Below are 14,402 nucleotides of genomic sequence, written 5' to 3' on the forward strand. Positions count from 1 at the left end.
TGGTGATGTGGTGCCAGGGATGACCCCGGTTCCTTGGCCACCTCCCATAGCCAGCGAGACGAAGAGTATTCGATTGGATTTTATCGGCGGCCGGTATTCCACGGGCGTACGCGGTTCATGTTCACATCCGCGTTCGCTCACGACCTGGCTGCCACATCCGCTTTGCAGCACGACTTTTGCCCCCCTTTGTTTTGTTTGGTTATTTTTTTGATATATATTGGCAACAGATTAAAAGTTATTTTATGTTAACCAGGTGTAAGTCAAGTGGCAGCGGGCTACCCTAATCGGATGAGCTGCCGCGGTTACACGCCTGGGAGATGGACGCGTGCCCTTCGTTACATGCGCCGCGTCTAACCAATCGCGGCTCGTGTACATCAGGGCTTCACATTTTTAAACCTGATCTTCCTACTTCACTTGTAGCACAACTCGTCGGACGGAATGCTGATACCGTTGATGCGAGCAGAACTGCCAGAGCGGCATTGAAACGATTAATATTTCACCAAATTTCTCTTCTGTTTTGTAGCAAAACTGATTGAATGGTTAATATTCAAATTGTAACAAATGTGACCATAATAAATTTCATGGTGGTTTTGAAGAACCACTCTTGTGCCGCCTTTGTCCTGGAGTTTCAACATTGCGCCGTCAACCTTGGCCTTCACCCAGCCATCCTCGTAGGGAGCCAATGTTCCTTTGGAGGGCTAGGCTGGCGCAGTCAACCTTGGCCTTCACCCTAACCAGTCCAGAAACCAAATCCGAACATGTTGTGGAGGAAGCATACACGGTGGAGCAGAGAGAGAGGGGTGCGTGTAGCTCTCCCTCCCGCAAGTGATGCAAAAAATGCCTCTTCCTATGCGCCAGCTCCGAACCCACTGCCACACCATTCTGAACAACGCCAACCATCCTACACCATTGTGAACAACGCCAACCATCCTTTGCGAGTAGCTGCCAAAGACGATGTCCCCGAGATACCTGTATCATATTTTTCTTGTCCACTTTTGCACTGTTATTTAAGATCAGCAGATGATCATCGTCCTTGTACTGAATTATGGCAACTTGCGTTGCAGTAATGCACGATCATTGCTAGATCTGTGATATTGGACAAGACTCGCATTTTAGTTTTAGAGAGAAGTGCATATTTCAACCCTGAACTTTTGCCCAGTCTAATTTACAACACCGAACTCCAATACCGTCTAAATCACAACCCCAACTCTCAAAACCGTTAGGATTCAACCCTTCTCTCTGTTGACCGGTTTTGACCCGTTGACTAATGAACAGTATAAAACAAATTCGAATATTTTTTGCATGGAAGATGTATCAATGCGTGAGGTCTGTGCCAATTTTCATCGCGTTCGGACATCTGAGTAGCTCTTAGCCTAAAAAACAAAATCAGCCTCAACAATGCATGAACAGTTAAATGTTTCACAGACCCCATATTTGTCTTTTTTGCTAGTATTACTCAAATATCCAAACAAACTAAAAAAATTATAACTTTTTCTGAACTTACTGGTCACCAGGTGATTTTTTTTTTAATTTACTGTTCACCCAGTCAACGGGTTAAAAGTGGTCAACTTGGTTAAAACCGGTCAAGAGGTAGAGAAGGGTTCAATCCTTACCGGTTTTGAGAGTTTGGGTTGTAATTTAGACGGTATTGAAGTTTGGGGTTGTAAATTAGATTAGGCCAAGAATTCGGGGTTGAAATATGCACTTCTCTTCATCAAATGACAACACATGTTTATGGTTAGAAAACTTAACCATATTTGATTAACGAGCTAGTCTAGTAGAGGCTTACTAGGAATATGGTGTTTTGTTTATCAAGTTTCCGGTTATTCTAGCATGAATAATAAATTTTATCATAATATAAGAAAATATAAAATAACAACTTTATTATTGCCTCTATAGCATATTTTCTTCAGGGGGTGACGAGACAAAATGACAATGGACTCATCCGACGCTTAATGCACGATAGCCGATGCTTAATCCAGCGGGTGTGCTACACTTGCGCATGTCCATGGTTCGATCCATACCATCGTGCAAGAATCGGCTGGACAACGTCGTCCGTGTAGCAACACTCCATACAATTTGGAGTAAACTGCTTTTATTTCCATTACAGAGATGATTGAGTTCATTTGACTGTGGAATTATGAAGATGACATGGGTTCAATTAAGGGGCACACAAATTTATGATATACATGGTTGTGCTTAGTGTGAGTAAGTAGGTATGTAAACAACTGACAGTAAAGCAGCATACCTTTGAAGGACACGCATGGCACATGAGATGACAGACAGAAAGGGCACACATGATGATGATGCTTCGACCACAAACAAGTCGGTCATGAAGTTGCCGATGCTCGGAACGTTGCTAGAGATGAAATCACCAATGTTGGCATTGTTCACCACTGCATCATCTACTAGTCAGTCAGCAAACACACCTCACAAGGTTCAGAGACTCGTATATGTAAGTTGCCTAGCCCAGCCCTGCTCTGCTCTACTCTGCATCAAGGGATACCAAGGATGGATGAGTTCAAGTTCATGGTAGATACTTACTTTCGAATACCTTGGCAACTAAAGCGTTGAGGATTTCGTAGGTGCGGTCTTCCACGGAGCCCAAGATCTTGAAAGAGTCTACAGGAATGATGACACAACTTGGTCGTCGCAGCTCGGCATCGAAGGCGTCGACAGGTACAGGTGGTAGCAGCACGTCAGTGACACGAGACAATGTAGCCAGATCTCTGGCAAACCACCCTGTAAGCAAAAACACAATCAGACACTCGAATACAACTGAATGAACAGTTGAGCAAATGAATAATTTTGTCTGCTAAACACTGACAGTAGCACTGTACGGGTAGACTGAGATTACCAATGGTGTCGAACATCTGCTCCATGGGGACAATGCTCGCGGTGGAGACTAGTCCATGTGAAGGGCGGAGGTCGAAGATGCTGCAGTAGGCGGCGGGCACCCTGACGTTGTCGCTGGTGTTGGTGCCGAGGGCGAAGTCAGCGAGGCTGGAGGTGACGGCGGTGGCCGAGCCGAGCCGCCAGGGACGCGACCAGGAGCGTAGGGGTTGGAGGGAGTGCCGCAGTGCGTGTTCTCACCGTTGATGTTGTAGGCCATCTCGTCCATCACGGTCTTGCCCACGCCCACGATGCCGACGACGAGCGCGTGCGTCCGGGCCCAGTCCGGGGTCCCGAACCCAGTGACACAGCCGGCGATATCGTCTAAGCTGCAATTGACCAGTTAGTCAGTCAGTGAGATTGCTGAATATCGATGTGATCAAGGGAGGGAGGGAGCGAGTGGGGTCGCAGTACATCTCCTTTGATGGCGAAGGTGAGGTCGTGCATGGGAAGCTGCTGGTGGTGATCAGAGGAAGGAGGCGGTAGCCATGACCCAATCCGCCACCTGACTATGCTAGATCAGACCACCGACCGCGTTCCCAACGACACCACCAGCGTCCCCAACTCTTGGTCACGACTCACGACGCGGTCAACCTCCACCATCACTATGTCGGCGCCTGTCTCGCGCAGTCGCGCTCCAACCATGCCGCCACACACGTCCGTCGCCCCACCAGTGTCGCCCCGGTCACCTGCTCTATATCTCGATTTCGATATGAAGAAAGAAAAAGGGTGAGAGATGAACGATCCCATGGGATAGAGGCATCCGGCCTCCTCATGCTTGCCGCTGTTGTCGTCCCATTGCTGCTTCTGTGGCTCTCCCCTGCTGCTGCTATCAGGAATAGGGGGAGGTAAAGTAGGACTGGGGCAGCGGCGGAATCGATCACGTGAGGAACGAGTCGGGTGGGCTGATTTTTTGCGAGTTCGTTTTGGTAGGAAATCGTAGGAAGGATCAAGGTAGGCTATCTTTGTAAACTATTGATGGAGAACGATCCATCATTCGGTGGAACAAAACTAACAAAACGAAACCAAACGAATGACGTACTGATGTACTATCACCGCCGTAGACTTGGAATTATTGATAGATTGATTTGTAGTAATCATGCAAGATCAGTTTAGATAGATTGATTGACACGCCAGGGAAAGATCTATTTTGAATATAGATTGATTGATTTTTTCCTCTCCCCGCCCAAACAATGAAGGAAAGCGTGGTCAGGGAAAGATCTGATTTGAATATAGTTGGTAGATTGATTAGATTAGATAGATACATTAGGAAACCGTGGGTCTTTTGTGGTGTTTTTTCTCCCTGGTTTTATGTCCACTGGTTTTGCAGGGGAGAGAACAAAAATCAGTGGGGTGGAATAGATTGGTGGAGGTATGGTTCGATGGGTGTGGGGGGTGACGAGACGAAGCTACAATGGACTCATACATCTCTACTCCTAATGGAGCAGTTGGTAGGATTGCGTCCAAGTTTTTTTTCGCCTGGTTTATGTAGCGACCAGACCTCAAACAGTCTGATCTCTGTGCATCAGTGTCATCCCTGGATCGATAATGCTGACACGCACAGTACTTGAAGGATTTATAACAGAGTAGCAATCATACACTTATTACATCGAAGGTCTCAAAAGAGAACTTATTACAATAAATATGGCTTAAGGCCATCTAATACGATAACAGCGGAAGGCTTGGAAGATAAAGTGAGTCCATCAACTCCAACGGCATCACTGAGTGAAAGACCATGACCTAAGTCTCCTTACTCGTCGTCTGAAAAGTCTGCAACATGATACGTTACAGCCCGAAAACGGGTCAGCACATGGAATATGCTGGCAATGTAACACAAAAGAGTAATGAACAGAATAATGATATCACTACATGCATATATGGCTGGTGGAGGCTGTATGGTTAATATGTTTTGCGAAAAGCCAATTTTTTCCTACAACAAAGGAATAAATTTTATTTAACTACAATGTTGGTTGAAAACATTGAGAATGGTAAACCCCATCTCAATCCCAATTAAAAGGTAATTAATAACCCAATCAAATTTTATAATTAAGAGTGATGAGATCCACATGATAATCCAAGAAACTAGATACTCAAGACGTCCATAACCGGGGACACGGCTAACCATGATTAGTTTGTACACTCTGCAGAGGTTTGCGCATTTTTCCCCACAAGACTCGATCACCTCCGTTGGATTTCTCGCACTACATGGTGTTTGAGAAACGGATGACCGAGACACAGTCTTTCAGAAGCGTTAGCACCTTACGATGGGTAGACAGTACCACCTACATCCCCTACATCTGCTAGTCTACCACTGTAATGTTGGAAATATGCCCTAGAGGCAATAATAAAATGGTTATTATTATATTTCCTTGTTCATGATAATTGTCTATTGTTCATGCTATAATTGTGTTATCCGAAAATCGTAATACATGTGTGAATACATAGACCACAACGTGTCCCTAGTAAGCCTCTAGTTGACTAGCTCGTTGATCAACAGATAGTCATGGTTTCCTGACTATGGACATTGGATGTCATTGATAACGGGATCACATCATTAGGAGAATGATGTGATGGACAAGACCCAATCCTAAGCATAGCACAAAGATCGTGTAGTTCGTTTGCTAGAGCTTTTCCAATGTCAAGTATCATTTCCTTAGACCATGAGATCGTGCAACTCCCGGATGCCGTAGGAATGCTTTGGGTGTACCAAACGTCACAACGTAACTGGGTGACTATAAAGGTGCACTACGGGTATCTCCGAAAGTGTCTGTTGAGTTGGCACGGATCGAGACTGGGATTTGTCACTCCGTATGACGGAGAGGTATCTCTGGGCCCACTCGGTAATGCATCATCATAATGAGCTCAATGTGACTAAGGAGTTAGTCACGGGATCATGCATTACGGTACGAGTAAAGTGACTTGCCGGTAACGAGATTGAACAAGGTATTGGGATACCGACGATCGAATCTCGGGCAAGTAACGTACCGATTGACAAAGGGAATTGTATACGGGATTGATTGAATCCTCGACATCGTGGTTCATCCGATGAGATCATCGTGGAACATGTGGGAGCCAACATGGGTATCCAGATCCCGCTGTTGGTTATTGACCGGAGAGGCGTCTCGGTCATGTCTGCATGTCTCCCGAACCCGTAGGGTCTACACACTTAAGGTTCGGTGACGCTAGGGTTGTAGAGATATTAGTATGCGGAAACCCGAAAGTTGTTCGGAGTCCCGTATGAGATCCCGGACGTTACGAGGAGTTCCGGAATGGTCCGGAGGTGAAGAATTATATATAGGAAGTCCAGTTTCGGCCACCGGGAAAGTTTCGGGGGTTATCGGTATTGTACCGGGACCACCGGAAGGGTCCCGGGGGTCCACTGGGTGGGGCCACCTATCCCGGAGGGCCCCATGGGCTGAAGTGGGAGGGGAACCAGCCCCTGGTGTGCTGGTGCACCCCCCATGGGCCTCCCCTGCGCCTAGGGTTGGAAACCCTGGGGGTGGGGGGCGCCCCACCTGACTTGGGGGGGAAGTTTCCCCCCCTTGGCCGCCGCCCCCTGTAGATGGGATCCCAGGGGCCGGCGCCCCCCAGGGGGCCTATATAAAGGGGGGAGGAGGGCTGCTGTACCCTAGCCCCTGGCGCCTCCCTCTCCCTCCCGTGACACCTCTCCCTCCCGCTTGCGCTTGGCGAAGCCCTGCCGGGATCCCCGCTACTTCCACCACCACGCCGTCGTGCTGCTGGATCTCCATCAACCTCTCCTTCCCCCTTGCTGGATCAAGAAGGAGGAGACGTCGCTGCTCCGTACGTGTGTTGAACGCGGAGGTGCCGTCCGTTCGGCGCTCGGTCATCGGTGATTTGGATCACGACGAGTACGACTCCATCAACCCCGTTCACTTGAACGCTTCCGCTCGCGATCTACAAGGGTATGTAGATGCACTCCTTTCCCCTCGTTGTTAGTAAACTCCATAGATGGATCTTGGTGATGCGTAGAAAATTTTAAAATTCTGCAACAATCCCCAACATGTAAGAGTTCACACGACTTAATCAACTATGCCAGAGCCCATAATGGCATGTGGCTGCACACGGAAGTTCTAGCATGAATAATCTTATGATCCCTTTGAGCCTGGGTGGCAGTCCATAGGAGAATCACACGGTACCCCGGGATTTCCAAAAATACATGCAATCACTGGAATTCCCCAGGTGCCTCAATCCACCCAGATGTGTATTAAAGTTGCCACCTTAAGTTGAACCATTAATTAACAATCTCACATCTGTCATGGATACACTCAAACCCAATCCACGTCTATGAGCATAACATAGCAGTATAAGCGACGTAGAAGTAACTCCCAAAGGTTTGATAATAAACAGGTGAATAGGTACTACCTCAACTACTTCCCAACCCACAATTTAAATCAGATCCTAACCATGCAATTGTTTGAGGATTGATCTAATGCAATAAAACTGGGTAGTAAGAGGTATGATCAAAGTGTTACTTGCCTTGCTGATGATCCGCGAAACCTAGAGACTCGTAGTAGCACACTTCACACTCCGGGTACTCTATCGCAAACAAATAAGCATACAACAAGCAATCAAGCAAGGGCACGGGTAAAACTCAAATAAGAGATCTAACCAGAAAGTTCAACTTAAGAACTCCGGTTTGCAAAAAGAATCAAATCAAACGAAGCAACAAAACTCAAACGGCGAAAGAAACAAGCTTCGTTTACTAATCTGGACTAAAGTCAATTTTTACAGTAGCAAAATCTTATTTAAGTTGGTTAAACAGAAAGAGGGTTTCGAGACGAAACTCTAGGCGCTTGAATCGCCTGATTCCGATAAACGAGCGAAAAGTTAAACTAAAACGAAAATCGGATCAGAAATCGCGATCGAAAATAATCGTGGAAAATCCAAGAAAAAGAAAAACTGACGAACAGGCTAACGAATGAATGTTCGCTGTCTGCGGTTAAACGGTGAAAACCGCTCGTTAAAAACGAACGTACGAACAAGCGTTCGCTAAATAACTAAACCAAAGAAAATAAAACCGATCTAACGAAAAAAATAAACCACGGGAGAAACCGACGGTTTTCTAACGAAAACCGAGGCGGCGGCGTCGGCGGCTACCTGTGGCGACGACGGGGCGACGGGGCGGTGGCGAGGTGCGGCTGCGACGCATCGGCGGCAGGGCGGCGGCGAGGTGCGGCAGGGTTGGCGGCGGCGGGGGGTGCGGGGCTGGCTAGGGTTTGGTGGCTCGGGCCCCTCGCCTCTTAAAGGGCCGGTAGGTCGGTAACTTTTTTTTTAAATAATTCCGACGTGCAGAAAAAGAAAGACGGACTCCAAAAATCCTGCAATAAATTTTCCCCGTCCTCTAAAAATAAGCCGGACAAGGTGAACATTTATTTGGGCCTAAAATGCAATTTTGAAAAACGCATTTTTTCCTAATTCAAATAAAATAGCGATAAAACTCCGAATAAAAATCTTATTTGATGTTATTATTAAATCTCCGATATTTCTTTATTTTGAGGAAGTCATTTTATCCTCTCTCTTTTTATTTCTATAAAAGAAATATTCAAGAAAAAATAATTAAAATCAAACGATCCTCTTTTCAAAATTCGAGAAAAGCTCGAGTATGAAAATAATGAAATCCCCAACTCTCTCCGCGGGTCATTGAGTTGCGTAGAATTTCTAGGATCAAACCAAAATGCGATAAAATATGATATGCAATGATGATCTAATGTATAACATTCCAAATTGAAAATTTGGGATGTTGCAAACCTACCCCCCTTAAGATGAATCTCGCCCTCGAGATTCGGGTTGGCTAGAAAATAGGTGTGGGTGATCTTTCCGTAGGTCTTCCTCTCGTTCCCAGGTGGCTTCATCTTCGGTATGGTGACTCCACTGAACTTTGCAGAACTTGATTACTTTGTTGCGTGTGACACGGCTGGCAAAATCAAGAATCTTAACTGGCTTCTCCTCGTAGGTCAAATCGCTATCCAACTGTATCTCTTCCAGCGGCACTGTATCTCTCACAGGGATATCAGCCATCTCTGCGTGGCACTTCTTCAACTGAGAAACGTGGAACACATCGTGAACTCCGGACAATCCTTCGGGTAATTCCAACTTGTAAGCAACTTCTCCCATACGTTCCAAAACTTTGTATGGTCCCACAAAATGTGGCGCTAACTTTCCCTTAACTCCAAAGCGCTTCACTCCTCGAAGTGGGGATACATGAAGATACACTCTGTCTCCGACTTCGTAAACTGTCTCCTTGCGTTTTAAATCCGCATAACTCTTCTGCCTGGTCTGGGCTACCTTGAGTCTATCGCGAATCAGCTTAACCTTCTCTTCAGACTCTTTAATCAAATCTGGTCCAAATAACTGTCGGTCTCCAACTTCGTCCCACAACAACGGTGCTCTGCACCTTCTTCCGTACAATGCTTCGAAAGGGGCCATCTTCAAACTGGCTTGATAGCTGTTGTTATAAGAGAACTCTGCATACGGCAAATTTTCGTCCCAACTAGATCCATAATCTAGTGCACAAGCTCTCAACATGTCCTCCAAAATCTGATTGACTCTCTCAGTCTGTCCATCTGTCTGCGGGTGAAAAGCTGTACTGAACTCTAGCCTGGTTTCCAAAGTTTCATGCAACTGATTCCAAAGCTTTGAGGTAAACTGGGTTCCTCTATCTGATACAATGGTCCTCGGAACTCCATGCAGACATACGATCCTGGTCATGTATATCTTTGCCAACTTAGCACTGGTGTAAGTGGTGTTCACTGGGATGAAATGAGCTACTTTCGTCAGACGATCGGCTGCAACCCATATCGAGTCATAGCCTGAACGAGTCCTGGGTAATCCCGTGATAAAGTCCATGCCTAGTTTATCCCACTTCCATTCGGGTATCGGCAATGGTTGTAGCAATCATGCTGGCTTCTGATGCTCTGCCTTCACTCTCTGACATACATCATAAACTGCTACATACTCTGCAATATCCTTCTTCATTCCGGTCCACCAGAAACTATCCTTCAAATCCAGATACATCTTGGTATTTCCTGGGTGAATCGAATATGGCGAATCATGGGCCTCTTGCAGAATCAACTTCCTGATCTCCTGATCATTTGGCACATATACGCGGTCCTCAAACCATACGGTATCGTGCTCATCCTCATGAACTCCTTTAGCTTTTCCTTTGCTCATTCTTTCCTTTATCTCGGCAATCTCCTTGTCCGTCTTCTGAGCTTCTCTGATCTTATCCATCAAAGTAGACTGAATCTCCAAAGCTGCTACATAACCTCTCAGTACTATCTCCAAACATAGCTCACGAAGGTCTTCTGCTAACTCCTTGGGTAATTCTCCGGTCATGAGTGTATTGACATGACTTTTTCAGCTCAACGCATCGGCTACTACGTTAGCCTTTCCAGGATGATAATGTAATCTCATATCATAATCCTTAATGAGTTCCAACCATCTCCTCTGCCTGAGATTTAACTCCTTCTGCGTGAAGATATACTTCAAACTCTTGTGATCCGTGTATACCTCACAATGGTTTCCGATGAGAAAATGTCTCCATGTCTTCAACGCATGTACTACGGCTGCTAACTCCAAATCATACGTAGCATAATTTAACTCATGTGGTTTAAGCTGTCGTGAGGCATATGAAACAACTCTTCCCTCCTGCATAAGTACGGCTCCAAGTCCTCGACGAGAAGCGTCACAATACACTTCATAATCCTTGCGTTGATCTGGCAGAATCAACACTGGCGATGTAACCAATCGTCTCTTCAACTCCTGAAAACTGGTCTCACATTCCTCAGTCCATTTGAATTTGGTGTCCTTCTTCAACAACTCCGTCATAGGCTTCGCAATCTTTGAGAAATTTTCAATAAACCTCCGATAGTATCCTGCGAGTCCAAGAAAACTCCGGATCTCTCCAATTGACGTGGGTGACTCCCAATTTGTCACAGTGACAATCTTGGTGGGGTCTACTGCTATTCCTTCTCCGGATATAACATGTCCAAGAAATCCAACTTCCTTCAACCAAAACTCACACTTGCTGAACTTGGCGTATAACTGATGTTCTCTGAGCTTCCCAAGTACTAAACGCAAGTGCTCTTTATGCTCTTCTTCATTCTTCGAGTAGACCAGAATATCATCAATGAACACCACGACGAACTTATCCAAAAACTCCATAAACACCTTGTTCATCATGTTCATAAAATAGGCAGGTGCGTTAGTCAGGCCAAATGACATAACGGTATACTCGTATAGCCCATACCTCGTGGTAAAAGCTGTCTTAGGTATATCGTGCTCTCGAATCTTCAGCTGGTGATACCCTGACCGCAGATCGATCTTGGAAAACACCTTGGCTCCTTGCAGCTGGTCGAACAAATCATTGATCATCGGCAGTGGGTACTTGTTCTTGATCGTCACTTCATTCAATCCTCGATAATCAACAACCATCCTTAATGATCCATCCTTCTTCTCCACTAGAAGTACTGGGGATCCCCAAGGTGACGAACTTGGGCGGATATAACCTTTATCCAGTAACTCCTTAATCTGCTTCTTAATTTCCTCCAAATCCTTTGCGGGCATTCTGTACGGTCTCTTAGATATTGGCCCTGTGCCTGGCAAAAGCTCAATCAAAAACTCAATGTCTCTGTCCGGTGGCATGCCTGGCAACTCTTCTGGAAATACATCTGGAAAATCCTTCACCACTAGTACTTCCTCCTGTACAACTCCTGATAAGGAATTTACTTGAGTCCTATTCGGCACATGCCGGGACACATACTTGATCCTTCTTCCTTCTGGGGTGGTGAGCAAAATCGTCTTACTGGCGCAATCGATGTTTCCTCCATACATCGATAGCTAGTCCATACCCAGAATCACATCCAAACCTTGTGATTCCAAAACTATCAGGTCTGAGGGGAAAACATGCCTACCTATGGTCAATGGCATCTGAAAACATCCTTGGCTTCCCATATACTCTGCTCCTGGCGAGCTTACTAACAAAGGTGTACTAAGAACTTTGGTGGGCAGTTTATACTTATCCACAAATCCCCTTGATATGTATGAATGCGATGCAGAAGTATCAAAAAGAACGACTGCAGTAAATGACTTAACCAAAAACTTACCTATTACTGCATCTGGCTGGGCTTCAACCTCCTTCATGTTAACGTGGTTCACCTGTCCCCTGTTGAAAGGGTTGGGCTTCTTCCCAGAGCTTCCATTGCCATTTCCATTCTTAGCTTCAGGACATTCATTGGCGTAATGTCTGGTCTTCTGGCACTTGTAGCAAGTAACGTGGCTTAGATCTTTCTTGGCGGGTGTTGCCGGGTTGGAACGGTTCTGTCCGCTACTTCCTCCATTACCATTCCCATTCTTGGGGCCACTATGGTTGTGTGAACTTCCTCCATTATGAGTGTGGCCTCCATGGTTATGAACAAGTCCTCCCGAGTTCGGGGTGAAACGGGGTCTCTACTGAGCTCCAGAATTATACTTCCCTTGTCCATACTTCCTCTTGCGGCTGTTAATCTGCTGCTGCTTCCCTTCAAGCATGAGAGCTCTATCCACCAACTCCTGGTAATTATTGAAATTGGCCACCATCAACTGCATGCTCAACTCATCATTCAGTCCTTCCAGAAACTTCTCCTTCTTAGTTGCATCTGTAGCGACGTCATCTGGGGCATAACGTGCTAGCTTACTAAAGTCATCCACATACTGGCCAACAGTGCGCCCTCCTTGGTGTAAGTTGCGAAACTCACGCTTCTTCATGGCCATAGCTCCTGCTGATACATGGGCAGTGCGGAAAGCCTGCTGGAACTGGTCCCATGTCACAATGTCAATGGGGTAAGTGACTATGAAATTTTCCCACCATGATACTGCGGGTCCATCAAGCTGATGTGAGGCAAAACACACTCTCTCCGCATCTGTGCATCCTGCGGTAGTCAACTCCCTTTCAATCTTGCGGAGCCAATCATCTGCAACAATCGGCTCGGTGCTACTGGAGAACACCAGCGGATTCAGCCTAAGAAAACGAGCTAAGTAATCAACTGGTGGTGGTGGTGGTGGGTTGTTGTTGTTGTTGTTCCCCTGGTTCTGATTCTGGACTAGTATCTGCATCAATGCATTTCTGCTGCTGGATCAACTGGGGGAGCTCCGGTGGGAAAGCAAATCCATTGTCGCGTCTCGGAGGCATCTGCTGGGTTTAGAAAAGATGAGAAAACAGAGTAGAATGAGGTCTAGGGGAAAACACTACCCATATGCACATGAGACAAACACAAACATATCACTCAATCAAATCAAACAAGGGCATACAATCGGTCTAGAACTATCGTTACAAAAGTGCTTGGACTATACTATATACATGGTGGAATACTACTACTGATATGGTGGTCGACTCGAAAAATTTATCGGTCGAAGACTCCATGATATCTACTCCAGCTTCCTCAACATAGTCATCATCGCTATCGTCAGGGTCCGAGTCAGTGTCGTCGATGATGATGTAGTTCTCCGGGCAAGTGGAATCGTCGTCTTCTCCTCCTGGCGCGGGGTCTCCCATGAAAACTCCTAGCTTCCTTGTCAGGTCGTCATTCTTCTCCACTAGTACGACAATTTCCTCCATATAATCTTCGCGTGTAGCATTGAGTTCTTCCTCCAGCTCCGTGATCCTTATCTTTGCCTTCTTCAAATCTGTCATGCCTACGCACATCTGGTTCTCTTGGCGTCAAATGTGCTGGTTTAACTCCTGGATGAAAGCGGCAATCGATCTATCCTTCCTGGTGCTGATCATCTCCCATTGCTCGTCTCGGAGCCCACAAATCTGGTAGATAGTATCCTTGAGATCATTGTGGTAAACTTCTCCAATGCGTCCCATGGTGATGTGGGTTGCCATACTCTTTCCTAGACTCCAGGTTGGTGCATCAAAGGAAAACTCTATGGGCTCAGTGACTGGCGTGAATGTCCTTCCTGGAACTTGAACTTGAATCATCCAGCGCTCCTCCTCTGGTAAAGTGGCATTGTAAGTCCCTGTGAAACTTGGTATTCCAATGTTCAGGTACCTAGTAACTTCCTTCAAGTGGCGTCCAAATGGGGTGTCTTCATCCGGTTGCATGAACTTGATCCTTGCATCCGCCATCCTAAAGAGTAGAAAATGGAGAGGAGTTAGAAATGAGAAGAGAGTAGTGATTTAGGGCTTTAGCTTAGTGGTCGTGTCCTACAGTCAGCGTGTGCTCTGATACCATCTTGTAGCGACCAGACCTCAAACAGTCTGATCTCTGTGCATCAGTGTCATCCCTGGATCGGTAATGCTGACACACACAGTACTTGAAGGATTTATAACAGAGTAGCAATCACACACTTATTACATTGAATGTCTCAAAAGAGAACTTATTACAATAAACATGGCTTAAGGCCATCTAATACGATAACAACGGAAGGCTTGGAAGATAAAGTGAGTCCATCAACTCCAACGGCATCACTGAGTGAAAGACCACGACCTAAGGCTCCTTACTTGTCGT

At 46.1% G+C, this 14,402-nt stretch overlaps 1 pseudogene; it reads right to left on the reverse strand.

Annotated features, from left to right (window-relative positions):
• Window positions 1–454: 454 nt before the first annotated feature.
• Window positions 455–3,537, reverse strand: LOC123055783 (amidase 1-like; annotated as a pseudogene).
• Window positions 3,538–14,402: the final 10,865 nt, after the last annotated feature.

This window comes from Triticum aestivum, chromosome 2D (genome assembly GCF_018294505.1).
Source record: "Triticum aestivum cultivar Chinese Spring chromosome 2D, IWGSC CS RefSeq v2.1, whole genome shotgun sequence".
NCBI lineage: Eukaryota > Viridiplantae > Streptophyta > Magnoliopsida > Poales > Poaceae > Triticum > Triticum aestivum.